Below are 15,090 nucleotides of genomic sequence, written 5' to 3'. Positions count from 1 at the left end.
CCATTATACCACCTAACTGCCCAGTAACCAATGGAGTAAAACAAGTCCTCCTTGCTCCCAAATTTTTAGCATGTTTTTCAGTAATGTTATCAAACACCTTTACTGAGGATGAACATGACCTCAAGGTCAGCTATGCACTGATGGCAATTTCTTCAACTTGAAAAATGCTACAAGCCAAGTCCAAAGTGGAGGGAGTGTTGGTGCATGATCTTCTGTTTGCTGATGATTGTGCCCTCGATACAGCTTCTGAAGCTGAGATGCTACTGAATATGGATTGATTCTCTGCTACTTGTCCTAATTTTGGTCTAACAATTAACATCAAGAAAACTCAGGTGCTCCATCAGTCAGCACCACACCATCCATATGTGGAACCATCAATTATAGCAAATGGAGAAGTTTTGAGTTCTGTGGACAAGGCCATGTCAGGAAACTGAATCACTTCCATTTAAATTGTCTTAGGAAGAGTCTAAAGATCACCTGGCAAGAGAAGATACTAGACACTGAGATCCTCCCTCGGGTTAAACTACCTAGCATTCCAACATTACTACAGAGAGTGCAACTACAATGGGCTGGACATGTTGTTAGAATGTCAGACATACGTTTGCCAAAGGGCAAGCACTCATACAGGGGTCAAAAGAAATGATACTGGACTCCCTGAGGGTCTCATTGAAGAACTTTAGAATTGATTGTACTGGCACAGGACTGCCCAACATGGTGTTCACTTATCACTGAGGGTGCTGCACTCTTTAAGGAGGAGAGAATTGAAGCAGCCCAAAGGAAACACATCATCCATAAATTTAGAGTCCCTATCCCAGGTGTTCACATGTACTATTTATGCCCAACTGTGGCAAGGCAAATGGGGTTAAGTGGCTTGCCCAAGGCCACACAGCTAGGTAATCATTAAGTGTCTGAAAGTGGATTTGAACCCAGGTACTCCTGACTGCAAGGCCAGTGCTTTATCCACTACACCACCTAACCACCCTATGGTAGAGCATTCTAGCTCATATTGGTCTATTAAGTCAGAGTCTGACACACTTTAATTTGTCTCAAACATAGTGATGTCATTTTGGTCTTTTTTGATAACAAATTATAAGAACCATTGTTAAATTCATTCTTGCTGAATAAAGTCTACTTTTCAACAATCATATTAAAGTCTCAAGTAAGATCTCAAAGTCTCAAGTCTCCCTATGAAGTTGAAGTTCCTCTGTAATTTACCTAGTTTATTACCTACATTCTACACATTAGTTTATCTGAGATAACAGATTTTATTATTACCCTGGTTCTTGGATATTGTCTCTGCAAATTACTTATCTTCTTCATGTATTGTATCTAGCTTCTGAAGTATCTGATTTGGGCAATACATCTTCTCCATTTCAATCAGTTTCATAAATCTGTAGACAAATATTTCCATACATTCATATACACATTCCCAAACATTTAAACATATACCCACATACTTACATATGAGTGTATATGTGTGTATGTATAAATATATATATATATATATATATGTGTGTGTGTGTGTGTGTGTGTGTGTGTGTGTATAAGTGAGTGTGTGTGTGTGTGTGTGTGTTTCAGCCTTCATGCACTTCCTTGGTCAAAATCCCATTATTCCTATATCTTGATGCTTCAGACATCCAAATTCCATTCAAATCTCATCTTCTTAAACAAAGACTCCCCAAATTTTCCTTAATCAAGAAATGTTGAAAATTTTATTTGTCTTTGTCCTTAGCTTAAATGGGTGGTGCCATCAACAATAATTCTTCAAGGAATAAATCCTCCTCTTCGATACACAAAGAATAGAAAGGCATTTCTTCAGTTCTTCTACCTATTCCTACCAGCATTTTGGACCCAAGTGACTGTACTCACATGGCAAAAAGACAAAATAGTACTTTCTTTGGGTCTTCAAATAGTCCCCTTGTTTTGCAAATTCAAGTCACTCTTGATACTAGTTCTTGTGGGAAGCTAACTCTTCTGGTTAACCACTGTGGAAAATTACTTGCCATGCCTATTTACTCTGCTTTGAAATTAATCAATGAGGGCTCCTGTGGGATTATTCCTATACTCTGTTTTCTCCCCTTTTCTCATGAGATGATACTAACTTCATGATCAGTTGATGTTAATTCAAAAGATTTTTGCTATAGCCCCAATGAAAGAAGAAATACCCCCTCCCAGTTAGTGTCATAAACACTAATAATCTAGCTTCCAGTCACTCTTCACCTTTCCCCTTCACTTCTCTTCTGGCTTCTCTGCTTTGATGGCAACTCAGAATTCAAACACCTTTAGTCATGGTGTAATGGCAAGAGTTCTAGATTTGGGTCTTCTATTCCTTGCTGTGTGAGCATGGATACTTTTTCTCTCTGAGCTTCAGTCCCTCATCTTTAAAATGGAAGGATTGTACTCTCTGGCCTCTAAGGTTCTAGTTCTAAATCAAAGATCTGTTTTTGCCTATATTTTTAATATTTATAAAGTGTTTAGCATAGTGTCTGGAGCATCAATAAATGTTTATTCCCTCTTTGATGTCTCATTATTTTCTCAGTTTCATGGGTTTCCAAAAGGCATAAATCCCAGTCTCTTGTTTATCGTCTGCTTATCCTACTGCCTACAAACATGTCAATGATCATTATCCTGAAAAACCCTAACTTGATCTATTTTCACTATTGGCCTACATTTCTACTGATTTTGCATCCAAACTCCTTGAAAAGATCACTCCTCTACTTACTCTTCTTTAAATATCTTTTTGACTCTTCAGTTTTTTTCCAAACCTCATCATTCAACTGAAATTCCTCTCTTCAAAATTACCAATCTATTAATTGTTCATTTTAATGGCCTTTTGCCATCTCCCATCTTTCTTGCCCTCTCTGCAGTTTTTGATACTGTTGATTATTATACTCTTTTCCTTGGCAATCTTTTCTTTCTGGAATTTTGTGATGCTGTCTCTTCTGGTTCTCCTCCTACTTGTCTGACTGCCCTTTTTCAGTCATTCAGGTCATGCCCATTCATTAACAGTGGGAATCCTACCAAGGTTCTGATTAGGATCTTTTTCTATTTCAATATTTTTTTGCTTTGTTGTCACATAAGCTTCCACAAATGCAATTATTTTCTTTATTCAGATGATTCTCAGATTTATCCCACCCTAATCTCTTCTGACCTCCAGTGCACTATCTCTAACTGCATACTAGATATCTCAAAATGGATTCTATAAATATCTAAATTCAATATATTCAAAATTAAAACCATTATCTTTCCAAGCTTCACTATCCAACCTCCCTCTCTTCCTAACTTTTCTGTCATTGTTAAGGGTATCATCATCTTCCCAGTTACTCAGGCTAACAACCTGCATGTCTTCCTCAACCCTTCACCCTCATTTAACCTCCATAGCCATGCTGCTACCAAGTTCTGAAGTTTCTGTCTTTCAAAATTCAGGTTAATTTTACCTTTCATATATATATCCCTCCTTCTCTCCTTTGATATTATCGGTCCCCTAGGGAAAACATCTCAACACCTCAGGCCTAGACTACTATAATAATCTGCTGATTGGTCTCTTTGCCTCAAGTTTCTCCCCGCAAAGTCCATCCAGTTGTTAAACTGATCATGCTAAAGTACAGGCCTGTACACAGCAACTTCTCCACCTCCCTCATTCAGTAAACCCAAGGTACTTTCTACTACTACTACTACTACTACTACTACTACTACTACTACTACTACTACTACTACTACTACTATAAAATATAATATCCTGTTTGTCATTCAAAGCCTTTTATAAACTAGAATCTTCTTACCCTTCTATTTTTCTTATGCCTCACTCACCCTTCACATTCTCTGCAATATAGCTATACTGAATTCAGCTTGCTATTTAATGCATAAATACTTCATCTCTAGATTCTAGGTATTTTCATTGACTATCTCCCATGACTGGAACTTTTTCCTTCCTCGTCTCCATATCCTGTTCTCTCTTCCTTCAAGTCCCACTAAAATTCTATCTTTTTCAAGAAACCTTTCCTGATCCTTCTTAATTCTAGTGACTTTCCTCTGTTGATTAGCTCCAATTGATCCAGTTTATATCTTGTTTATTCATAGCTGTCTCTGTGTTGTCTCTTCCATTAGACTGTGAAATCCTTGAAAGTAGGGTCCGGTTTGGGTTTTTTTTTTTGGGGGGGGGGAGGATGTCAAGAGGTGTTTGGTACATAGTAGGTGCTCAATAAATGCTATTGACTGACTCCAGTCTTACTATATATTATTTCATTGAATCTTCTCCAAAACATTGTGAGATGGACAGCACAAGTATTTTAATTTCCATTTTTCAGCTCATGGGGTTGCACACACACCTGAAAGGGCTAGTGTAGAGATTATCCAATTCAACCATCTCATTTAACAGATGGGGAAATAGGACTATATAGAGATTGAATGACCTGGGAAAAGTTCACAATAGAAATGAGTGAAGAGGCAAGACTTGAATTCACATTTCATGACTGCAAGTTCAGTGCTCCAATTTTAGTACTCTTTACTAGCATTAGGATAGGAAGGAGGAAGCTGAGACTCAGAAAGGTTAAATGGTTTGCCCAAGTTTCTACAACCAGGATGGCAGAGCTATAATTCCAATTCCTTTTCTCACTTGGAAACCAGTGTTATTTCCATAGAATTTATGTTGTCACAGTATTATACTCTTTCCTGTGTATTCATCCCTATCTTTCCTACAGTGTCGTAGCCTGGCAGCTCTTTTATCAACTGGATATCCTGCTTTTTTGCCAAGTTTGTGAGACGCCATTTGCATCAAGGTCCTCACTTGCTGCCAAGCATTCTAGTTCATTCAATTTATTATTATCATGTCTGTCACACCTTCTGTTCGAATGAGCATATGCGAAATTCCCAGCATAGGATGCTGAGTGTTATGTGTCACATATGTCCGCTGCCAAGCATCCTTCTCTAGGGATGGGAAATCAAGAGTAAGCTCAGATGGTACCATTCAGATCAGGAGCTCTGGCCTGGATCTGACTGTAGCTTTCATCAGTACTTACTTTCTGAATCCTGGCAAATGTTATATGTGATCTATTAGCAGCGTGAGCTGTGACCATGAACTGACAGGTCTCTGTGAACACCCTCCTTCCCTATTTTCTCTAATAATAAAAGAAATGGAAGAGTCCAGAAGTGCTGATATATATATATATATATATATATATATATATATATATATATATATATATATCACATTTGTACTCCTCTTTCTAGCCTCAACCAATTTCTTCCCTAAATTCTCTCTCCACCAAGTATAGGGCAATTCATTCCAATATATACCAACTCCTTTCCTATTATCTAGCTCCCTTATAAATCCTGGAAATATGGGCTGATGCAATCAATTGGCATTTGGCTTAGTGGCTTCTTGTAGCCCTGGTAGGGCAGAAGCATCCCAAAAGAATACTTCTTTTGCTACATATAATGCCTTCTGAGTTTTCCTCTATCTCAGGAGCCCAGCAGTTTCCCATTCTTCTGAAATTATTTTTGCTACTATTCCCAAAGAAAATCTCTCAAAGCCAACTCTGAAGTGTCTAGCCATATCTATAGAGCCTTGAGACAGTTCTACCTTGAGGCCCACTTCTAGCTCAAATATCTAGACAGCTAGTATAGTGAATAAAATGGAGAATTTGGAAGGAGGAAAAATGGAGTTCAAATCCTGGCTCTGAGCCATACAATTTTGTGACATTTGACCTCTGTCTGTCTCAGTTTCTTTATCTGTAAAGTGGGAATAAAAATAACACTTACATCAGAGGGTTGTTGTAACAACCTTTCAAAGGAAAGTTTATATAAAGAATTTTTCAAAGCTTAAAGAACTACATTGTTTCTTCTCCTCCTCTGCTTCTTCTTCCTTTCTTCTTTCTTTTTCTTCCTTTCTTCTTTCTTCTTCATCTTCTTTTCTTCTTTCTTCTTCCTCTTCTTCTTTCCTTCTTTTTCCTCTTCTTTTCTTCTTCCTCTTCTCTTTTTTCTTCTTCTTCTTCCTCTTTTTCCTCTTCTTTTCTTCTTTCCTCTTCTGTTTATGATTACCAGTCCAGTCTGATAATCCAACCAGATAAGTCATACTATAGATAGGATGTGAGATACAGGAATGGCAGGTAGGACTTGTAGGAGAGAAAAAAAGATGAAGAAATGAGTCTGAGCTAATGCACAGTAGTATCTGACTCCCTGCTGTTTAAGTATTAGGTGTGTGACAGTCAGGCAGCACTCTTTGGGCATCAGCCTCTGAGACATTTGATCAGTGCCTGTTTTCAGAACCAAGGGTGAAAGAATAGAGAGCCCATGAGTCAGATAAGGCCTCCTAGGTCCTTGGAGCTAGAGATTCTTATGTCATGTTGGTCCGTTCAACTGTAGATTGAGAAGTAACAAAAGCTCCTATGATGATTTTCATCCTCAATAGTGATAACCTGTCATAAATTCACTATTGGTGTCCCATTCCTATATCCCTGGGATATAAGAGATCTCTAATGAGACATTAAAATTACAGTACAATTCTCTTCTATTTCCAAATTATGGTTGAGAATCTAAAGAGAGGATTCAACCACAGAAAGGATTTCTACCTTGGAACTGAGAAGTAATTAGGTTATTGGCTATATGATACAAGTGCCTGTGACTTTCTTAAATCTTACCTATTATTTATCCCCTCTATTAAAATGGTTGTGTACCAGTGACTATGTAATTATGAATGACAGAAATTACTTTGAATTTGGAAGGAATGAACATGGTTAGTAGCTGGGTTGGTCCTTTGTTATTGAAGAAGACTAAAAAGACATCACTATATTAGTGTGTCCAACTAATATGAGCTCAGATTAATATGAGCTCAGAATGCTCTACCATAAGTTGGGCACAGACAGTCCATGTGAACACCTGAGTGGGTACTCTAAATTTATGAATCTCATATTTCCTTTGAGGTATTTCAATTCTGCTTTGCTCCTAGAGCACAGTACCTTCTCTGATGAGCTATCCTGTGCCAGTGTCTCCCAAACAATTCCAGAGTTCTTAAGAAAGACCTTCAGAGTGTTCTTGTATCACTTCTTCTGACCCCCTTGGAGAGCTCACCCTGGGTGAGTTCTCCATAAGATAATCTTTTTGGCAAGCATATATTTGGCATTCAAACAATGTGACCAATCTTTTAGAACTGTGCTCTGTGGTAATGTTTGAATGTTTTGGGGGGTGGGGGAAGCTGGGTGGATAAAACACCGGCCCTGAAGTCAGGAGGACCTGAGTTCAGATTTGACCTCAACAAAATTGCCTGGCTGTAGGACCTTAGGCAAGTCATTTAACTTGGTGATCTTCAGAATCTTGCTAAGACAATTTAAATTGCAGTGATTCAGTTTCCTGACATGGTGCTAGTAGACTGTCCAGGTTTCACTGGCATTCAGCAGTGAGCACAATGGCCATGTAGACCTTTAGTTTGGAAGTTAGTCTAACAATTTTCTCCCTCACTTTCTTTTAGAGCTTCCCAAATACTGTGCTAACTCCAGTAGCACCTGTGTCAACCTCATTATCAATGTGTATCTCTCTAGAAAGCATACCACCAAGATAAGAGAACCTATCCACAGTATTCAGAACTTCTTCATTTGCTGTAACCAATGGTTCCATGTATGGATGATGTAGTGCTGGTTGATGAAGCACCTTTTTGGTGTTAATTATTAGGCCAAAATTAGCACAAACAGCAGAGAATTGTATCATAGTTTGTTGCATCTCAGTTTCAGAGGTTGCATCTGAAAACAGGAAATTATGACCCAATACTCCCTCCACTTTTAGCTTGGCTTGTAACCTTTTCAAGTTAAAGAATTTAACATCAGTGAGATAGCAGACCTTGATGAAGTGTTCTTCCTCAGTGAAGGTGTTTGATAAGATAGCTGAAAAAAACATGCTAAAAAGCATGGGAGTAAGGTTACAGTTTTGTTTCATTCCATTGGTAACCAGGAAGTTGAGAGAATATCATCCACTATCCAGAACCCAGGCAAGTATTTTCTTATTTTAATGGTAAGGAAACAGAGATCCAGAAAGAGGATATGTCCAAGAATTGATAAGTATAATATCAATTCAAATCCAGGACTTCTGTCCCCAAATCCAACAATTAGCCTTGGATTTTTGAAAGGGAAACAAGCAAAATGTTTGTTTTCCAGGTTCAGCAAATGCCACTTTCATATTCTAGCTCAAATGCTTGACACAATATACATTGCTCTTAAGAAACTATACTAAAGGGGGTGGCTCTGTGGTACAGTGGATAGAGCACCAGCCCTGGAGTCAGGAGTACCTGAGTTCAAATCTGGCCTCAGACACTTAATAATTACCTAGCTATGTGGCCTTGGGCAAGCCACTTAACCCCATTGCCTTGCAAAAAAAAAAAAACTTAAAAAAAGAAACTATACTAAATAACGATGCACACTGTTCACTAACAATGAACAAATAAACTATCATATAATACCTATATTTCTTTGGATGTAAAAAGCAAATAGAAAATTGCCTATAATGGAGAAGAGACAGTTAGACAGACCCAGATTGAGACACAGAGAAAGACAAACAAGAATGAGAGAGCAGAGAGAATGAGAGAAAAATTGGAGATGGCAGAGACAGAAATTTATAGATGGTTGGACAGAGACTAAGTCAGAAAGAGAAAGGGAAACAAAGAGAGAGCTATAGAATGAGAGAGTCAAAAGGAGAAATGAAGTTACACGGGAAATGTCAGATACCAACATTCAAACAAGAGGTGGAATGTAGAATAAAGTCATTGTTTTTTCTAATGGTATACCCAATTCTTGTGATTTCCTAGAATTTGACTTGTGATTCCCTATAATTTGACTTTCATCAGATGGAGATCCTGTTAAACAACCGTCTTGGAAGAATAGTCACAAGAACTTATATTGGCATACTGCAAGAGAATGGGAATGACAGAGTAGTTAGTCAATTCACCAAATCCATCAGCAGATAGGGGTGAGAAAGAAGACAAGCCAAGATAAATAAATGTCTCCTTTACTTATGCCTGAAGGTGAAATAAAATTGGGAAGTTTGGAACTTTGACTGCAAGTAGAGGCTCTAAATAATATCTCAGGAATTTGATGGAAGAATCAATGGAATTTGATCAACTACCTTACTAGCTCCAGACAGGGGAAATCATAGGAAGGTGGAGAGGATGGGGAAATAGTTTAAAATGCAAAGGACAAAAAAGTAATATAAAAATCTTACTGGGCAAAAACTATAATCAAGTATAAATTCCATGCTTTAATAAAAATATGATCATAGAAATATATTGTAAATGAGAGGTCAGGAAACTATAGTCACATGACATAGTTTGCCAAACCCTGCATAAACCAATAAAGACTCCTGAATATTGATCAGAGCATGAGATTTCACTAGGGAAAGCTGACAAACATGACCAAATAGAAATAAAAGGATTGAAGAGTGGGAGAAGGTTTCAATTTTTCCAAATAAAATTGAGTTGGGAAAAGATATGGAAGCAAGACTAAATGCATGGGACAGATAATGTTTCCCAGAATAAAGTTATATAACTTACAAAAAGGAAATATACTGGGCTTATTTCTGAGCAATGAACAGGAACTGTTACAGGAAGTTTCCATGGGTGAAGCATTATATAACAGTGATCACAACACAACAAAATTCAACATTCAGGCAGGAAAGAGAAACCCAAAAGAATCTATAAGACAGTTATCCAATTTTAGAAGAAAAAAGGATCTGATTAGGCAAAAAAGGGGACTTAATACCTTTAAAAAGTCGAGACTACATAAGTTTTGTGACTATAAAATGCTATATAACTGATAATTGTGAAGTGTGGGATAAAGGTATGTCAGAGAAAAAAGGGGGAAAATAGCTCAAAGATTAAAGGAAAACAAAGACCAAACAACAACAACAACAACAATGACCCCATAAACAAAGTTCTTAGAACTTCTAACTGCTATTGATATAAAGATTATCTTTGGGGCAGAGATAATCTTTCAAGGAAAAGAAAAGTTGTGGCAAGTGAAGAAAATAGGAAAGTTTAAACTGTGACTTGAGAAGCAAGCTAGAAATCAAGGAAGGAATAAATGAGTTCAAGAAATAACTGACACTGGACTTCACTCTAATAGTTATAAATTCTGTAGATAAACTAAAAGGAGAAAGGTAAATTAGGTTATTCTCAAGATCATAATGAAGTGTCTCAGAGATAAAAAATAGATAGTAGATTTCAAATGTAGTCTTTGTCTTTGCCCTTTTAAAAATGTTGCTTGATGCTTTGAAAAAAAATGCAGCTGTCATTTTTCAATTCCTCAACTCTATATAGTCCTTTCATGTACCAATGAATTAAAATTAAGCAAATCAGACTGGTTTACCAACCAGAATATAGAATGTTTCAATCTACATCTGTTGTTCACCAACTCTCTCTTGTGTCTTCTAGGCAGCTGTCCTTGGAGTCAGGAGAAGAGGAGTTTGAACTCAGCCACAGACATTTTACACTTACTAGCTGTGTGACCTTGGGCAAGTCACTTCACCCTAAATTGCCTTATATCCAGGTCCATCTCCAGGCAACCTGATTCATATCTGGCCACTGGACCCAGATAACGGGAGGGAAAAGTGAGGCTGGTGACCTAGGCAGCACCTTCCCACTCACATCCAATTCATATGCTTGTCATCCCTTGATGTGGTGGTCTTCAAGATTGAAGGACAAACATCATCAATCATTGAGTCAATTGGAGTCAAGACTGGTCATTGTAATGATCTGTCCTGATGCTTTTAATTTTGATTTCTTCTATATTATTCTAATCATTATACTTATACTTTTGATTCTTTATATAAACATTTTCTTTTTTCTTTCTTTTCCTTCCTCTCTCCCTCCTTCCTTTTTCTTTTTTCCACCTTCCCTTCTTTCCTCCCTTCCTTTCTATCTATCTATCTATCTATCTATCTATCTATCTATCTATCTATCTATTTATCTTTATGTTACAGGCTGGAAGTGAAAAAAACCACTCACTGAACTAATCCCACCACTGACTGGCACTGGAGCTTTGACCTGATTCATTTCTGACCTTGGCTGTTTCACTCCTCCTAAGGCAGCCTGGTGTTGTACCCAACCTATGTTCATAGGAGCCCACCATATTGTTTCCAGACTTAGCGAAGGAACCTAATTAGCTTTATTGAAGCTCAGGACTCCCAAATTCAAGCAATCCACTGATCTCAGCCTTCCCAGCAGGAGGGATTATAATCATTTACCATTACAACCAGCCAGTTCATATTCTTGTCAAATTTCTCTGAATTCATCATATTCATTATATCCATTATTTCTTAAGTTAAAATAATATTCTATTACATGTAATTATCAAAATTTGTTTAGCCATTCTACAAACAATGAGTGCTCACTGTGTTTCAATGATTTTATTTTGTTTTGGTTTTGTTAATACAAAAAGTTTTATCTTAATTTTTACTAGTTAAACTGAGAGGGACATTCCTATTCCAAATAGCTATTATCTATAATCTTATCTGAGATAAAAAAAATTTAAAAACTGTGAAGTGCATGGCATATTAGAAGCCCAATCAACAAAGAGAATATAGGTCAATCCAATGAAGATTAGGAAAAATGTCAAAGTCAGAACTTGACCAAAAACCTTTAGTTTCTCATTACAGCTACAGCACCTGAAAGACAATCTCTAGAGTATAAACTGGGAAGTCACAATCAGGACACAATGATGCTCCCTAACACCATTGTTTCTGTGTGTGAATTTCTTTGAGTAGTGCCTTTGTGTTTCTTAGATGGACAGTATAGAAACTACCAATTCCCTTACTAAAATAATCTAAATTTAGGGAGGGGGTAAAGAGTTTTCTTACCTCTTCAGTCTGTGGCAGTAAACTTCAGAATTGGGAAAAGTGAACTGAATCTGTATGGGGCATTCAAAATGGAAACATTTCATTGTTACTGTCCATGATATCTATGCTACATTAGGATAATGTGTAATTTGTCTTCTATGTTCAGCAAAGAAATAAGCAATTAGAAGTAGGAAAAGTATCCAGATAATATATAGATTTTTACAACTGTACATTTTTATTATAAATTCTCTTAATTAGCTCATTGTTTGCTGTTTTAAAATCGGATAGCTGCCAAGTGGTTGGTCTTCCTGTGTCTTTGTCATTTTCCTACCTCCTTTCATAATCTTACAGTCAATCTTCCTTTTTTCTACCCCCCCCCATTTCATTCTTTCTTTGATCCTTGGATCTTTCTTTGACCCCAAATCCCATTTCTTCTCCTCCAATCTATTTTCTATTTTATGCTCTGTCCCTCTTAGTTGTGATCCATTTCTTTCCTTTCTTGATCACTAACATGATCTTAATTTTCTGTGCCTGCTTTCACTTCTCTCTCCCAAAAGGATCCTTTCTCTCCATCTCTCTTTCCCTTATAGAATTTTAAAGTTTAAAAGGGGGAAATAAAAGATCATCATTAAAAGGAATTTTTATCTTTTTTGTGTCATGTACCCATTTGGCAGTCTGATGCAGCCTAGGTACCTCTTCTCAGATTAATGTTTTTAAATGCATTAAATAGAAGATGGATATAAATTCTGTCTTTGTGAAATCTCTTGGATCATACTGTTCATGAAATTTTCTTGGTGAAGATGCAGGCATGGTTTGCAATTTCCTTCTTCAGTGGATTAAGGCAGACAGAGATTGGGTGAATTGCCCAGGGTCATATAGCTAGTGAATGATTTGAACTCCAGTCTTCCTGACTCCAGACCCAGCACTCTATCCCCTGAGCCATTTAAAGACCCCAAAGTGTCACAAACATGTGAGATTTGATTATTTTATCTTTTTATACCAAAAGTCTACCACAATTAGTTGTTGGATCAGTTCAGATGGGGGGAAAAAACTCCAAAATCTCAGTCTAGTGGAGTATATTGATATATATGCAAATAACTATAGCACCAAAAGAGACAAAGTACTGAAGACAGGTTCAGGCAAAGTTCTATGTGAAGTTCAGTAGTAAAAAGGTATTTCCAACTGAAGAGATCCATTCCTGTGTAAAGAACATCATGAGCAAAGGGCAGGGGAGTGATAAAGTATTGTCTATCTCTGAGAACCAAAAAATAGTCCAATTTGGATCCATAAGTACCTGGAGGAGAGTGGACTGTTAAGGATGAAAAAGGTCAGTGGCAAAGATTGTGGAATCTTTAATCTCATAAGGCTGAGTGATCTAACCAGATAAAAAGCACAAAGAAGAAAACCCTGAGTGTGTGTGTGGGGGGGGGGGGGAGAAACACAGAGATAAAGAGAAACTGAGACAGAGACAGAAACAGAGATAGAGAATAGCTAGAGAGAAACAGATATAGAGACAGAGACAGAGGCAGACATACACAGTGAAAGAGAAACAGAACAAAAAGAGAGAGGAAACACACAGAGAGAAATAGAAAGAAGGAAAAAAAGAAACACGGAGAGAAATAGAGAGAAGAAAGAGAAACAGAGAGAGAAAAATATAGATATAGAGAAACAGAGACAGAAAAAGCTAGAATAGAAATAGAGATACAGAGACAGACACACAGTGAAAGAGAAAGAGACAGAGAGACAAACGGAGAGCAGAAAGAGAGAGAAATACAGAGAAACAAAGACTAAAACAGACTTGGACACATAATGAAACAGAGAAACAATGGAGGAAGAGAAACACACATACACACACAGAGAGACAAACAGAAACAGAGAGAGAATAGAAATGAGAGAGAACCAGAGATACAGAGACAGAGAGAGAGACAGTGAAAGAAAGAAAGGGACAGGGAGACAGAACAGAAAGAGAGAAATACAGAGAAAATGAGACTGAAACAGACTTAGACACATATAGTGAAACAGATGGAGGGGGGAGAGAAACACACACACATACAGAGACGACAGAGACAGACAGAGAGAGAGAGAGAGAGAGAGAGAATAGAAACGAGAGAACCAGAGATACAGAGACAGAGAGAGACAGTGAAAGAGAGAAAGAGAGCAGAAAGAAGAGATAGACAGACAGACAAAGAAAGAAACAGACAGACAGACAAGAGAGAGAAGACCCATCGGAAGACCCATTAAGAAAATACTGCAATAGATTTGATAGCAGAAGAGATAGAACCTGGTGAACTAACTGTATAGAAGGGGCAAGGGAGAACAAGAGTCAAAGCTAAGACCAACATTTTCAACATGAGATTGGGGAAATGATAATGCCACCGACAGAAATACCTTGTCTGTCTCACAAAAAAATCAGAAGCAATAAATAGGTTTAGGGAGAAAGATAATTTGGATGTCTTTCAGGTTTGGATATGTTGAATTTGATTTGTTGGTGGGACATCCAGTTTGAAGGTAGCTGAAACACAGGAGAGAGAATTGGGCTAGAAATATTGATTCCTGGAGAGAGCTTGAACAAGTTCGAAAAAGAAAAGAGGAATATTACTGGAAGTGTGAATAGAGGTAGGTGGACTTAGGCAGAATAATAATGACGAGAACTTAGGGTGGGAGGGATTTGGAATACTGATGAAGAGGACCTGTGGAGAAGTTCTTTAGTAGGAAGGGAGACGAGTTTGCAACTATTATAGAAGAGAAAAACGTCTAATGACTCGTGGAGGAGAATTCTTTGGACAACTTTTCCTCTCAATTGGTAGTTGTGCTGAGTCCCAAACTACGTGTTCAGTGTTCTCCTTTGTAAAGAGGACAGCTACCTTCCTTAACTGGGGAAGAAGGCTTCCTGTCAAGTATGCAGGAGTAAAGGCCAGCGTAGATAATGGGGGAAAGTGGGGAGCAAGTATAGCACTATTTAGAAGGCTAAAGAAGAGGAGAGAGAACATAGGAGAAATAGGAGAGTAGAGAAAGAGAAAGAGAAGTGAGTGGAGTTCGCAGTGAGAAAAGGAGACAAAAAGGAAGTAAAGGAAAAGAGATAAGAATGAGAGAAAGGGCTGACTTAGAGAAATCCCTTACCCTGTGGCCAACTTTATTTCGGAACCTAGAAGTGGGGGGGGGGGGGGGGAAAGGGTGTGTAACTTAGCCCTCCCCTCAAGTGGCACTATATGAAGAGGAATGCTCCTTCTACTTCTGTAACTTAGCGGACCAGTTCCTTTTGACCTTCCTGGGCCC

Source organism: Macrotis lagotis, chromosome 4 (genome assembly GCF_037893015.1).
Source record: "Macrotis lagotis isolate mMagLag1 chromosome 4, bilby.v1.9.chrom.fasta, whole genome shotgun sequence".
In the NCBI taxonomy this organism is placed as follows: Eukaryota; Metazoa; Chordata; class Mammalia; order Peramelemorphia; family Peramelidae; genus Macrotis; species Macrotis lagotis.
Note: the sequence above shows the minus strand (reverse complement) of the source record.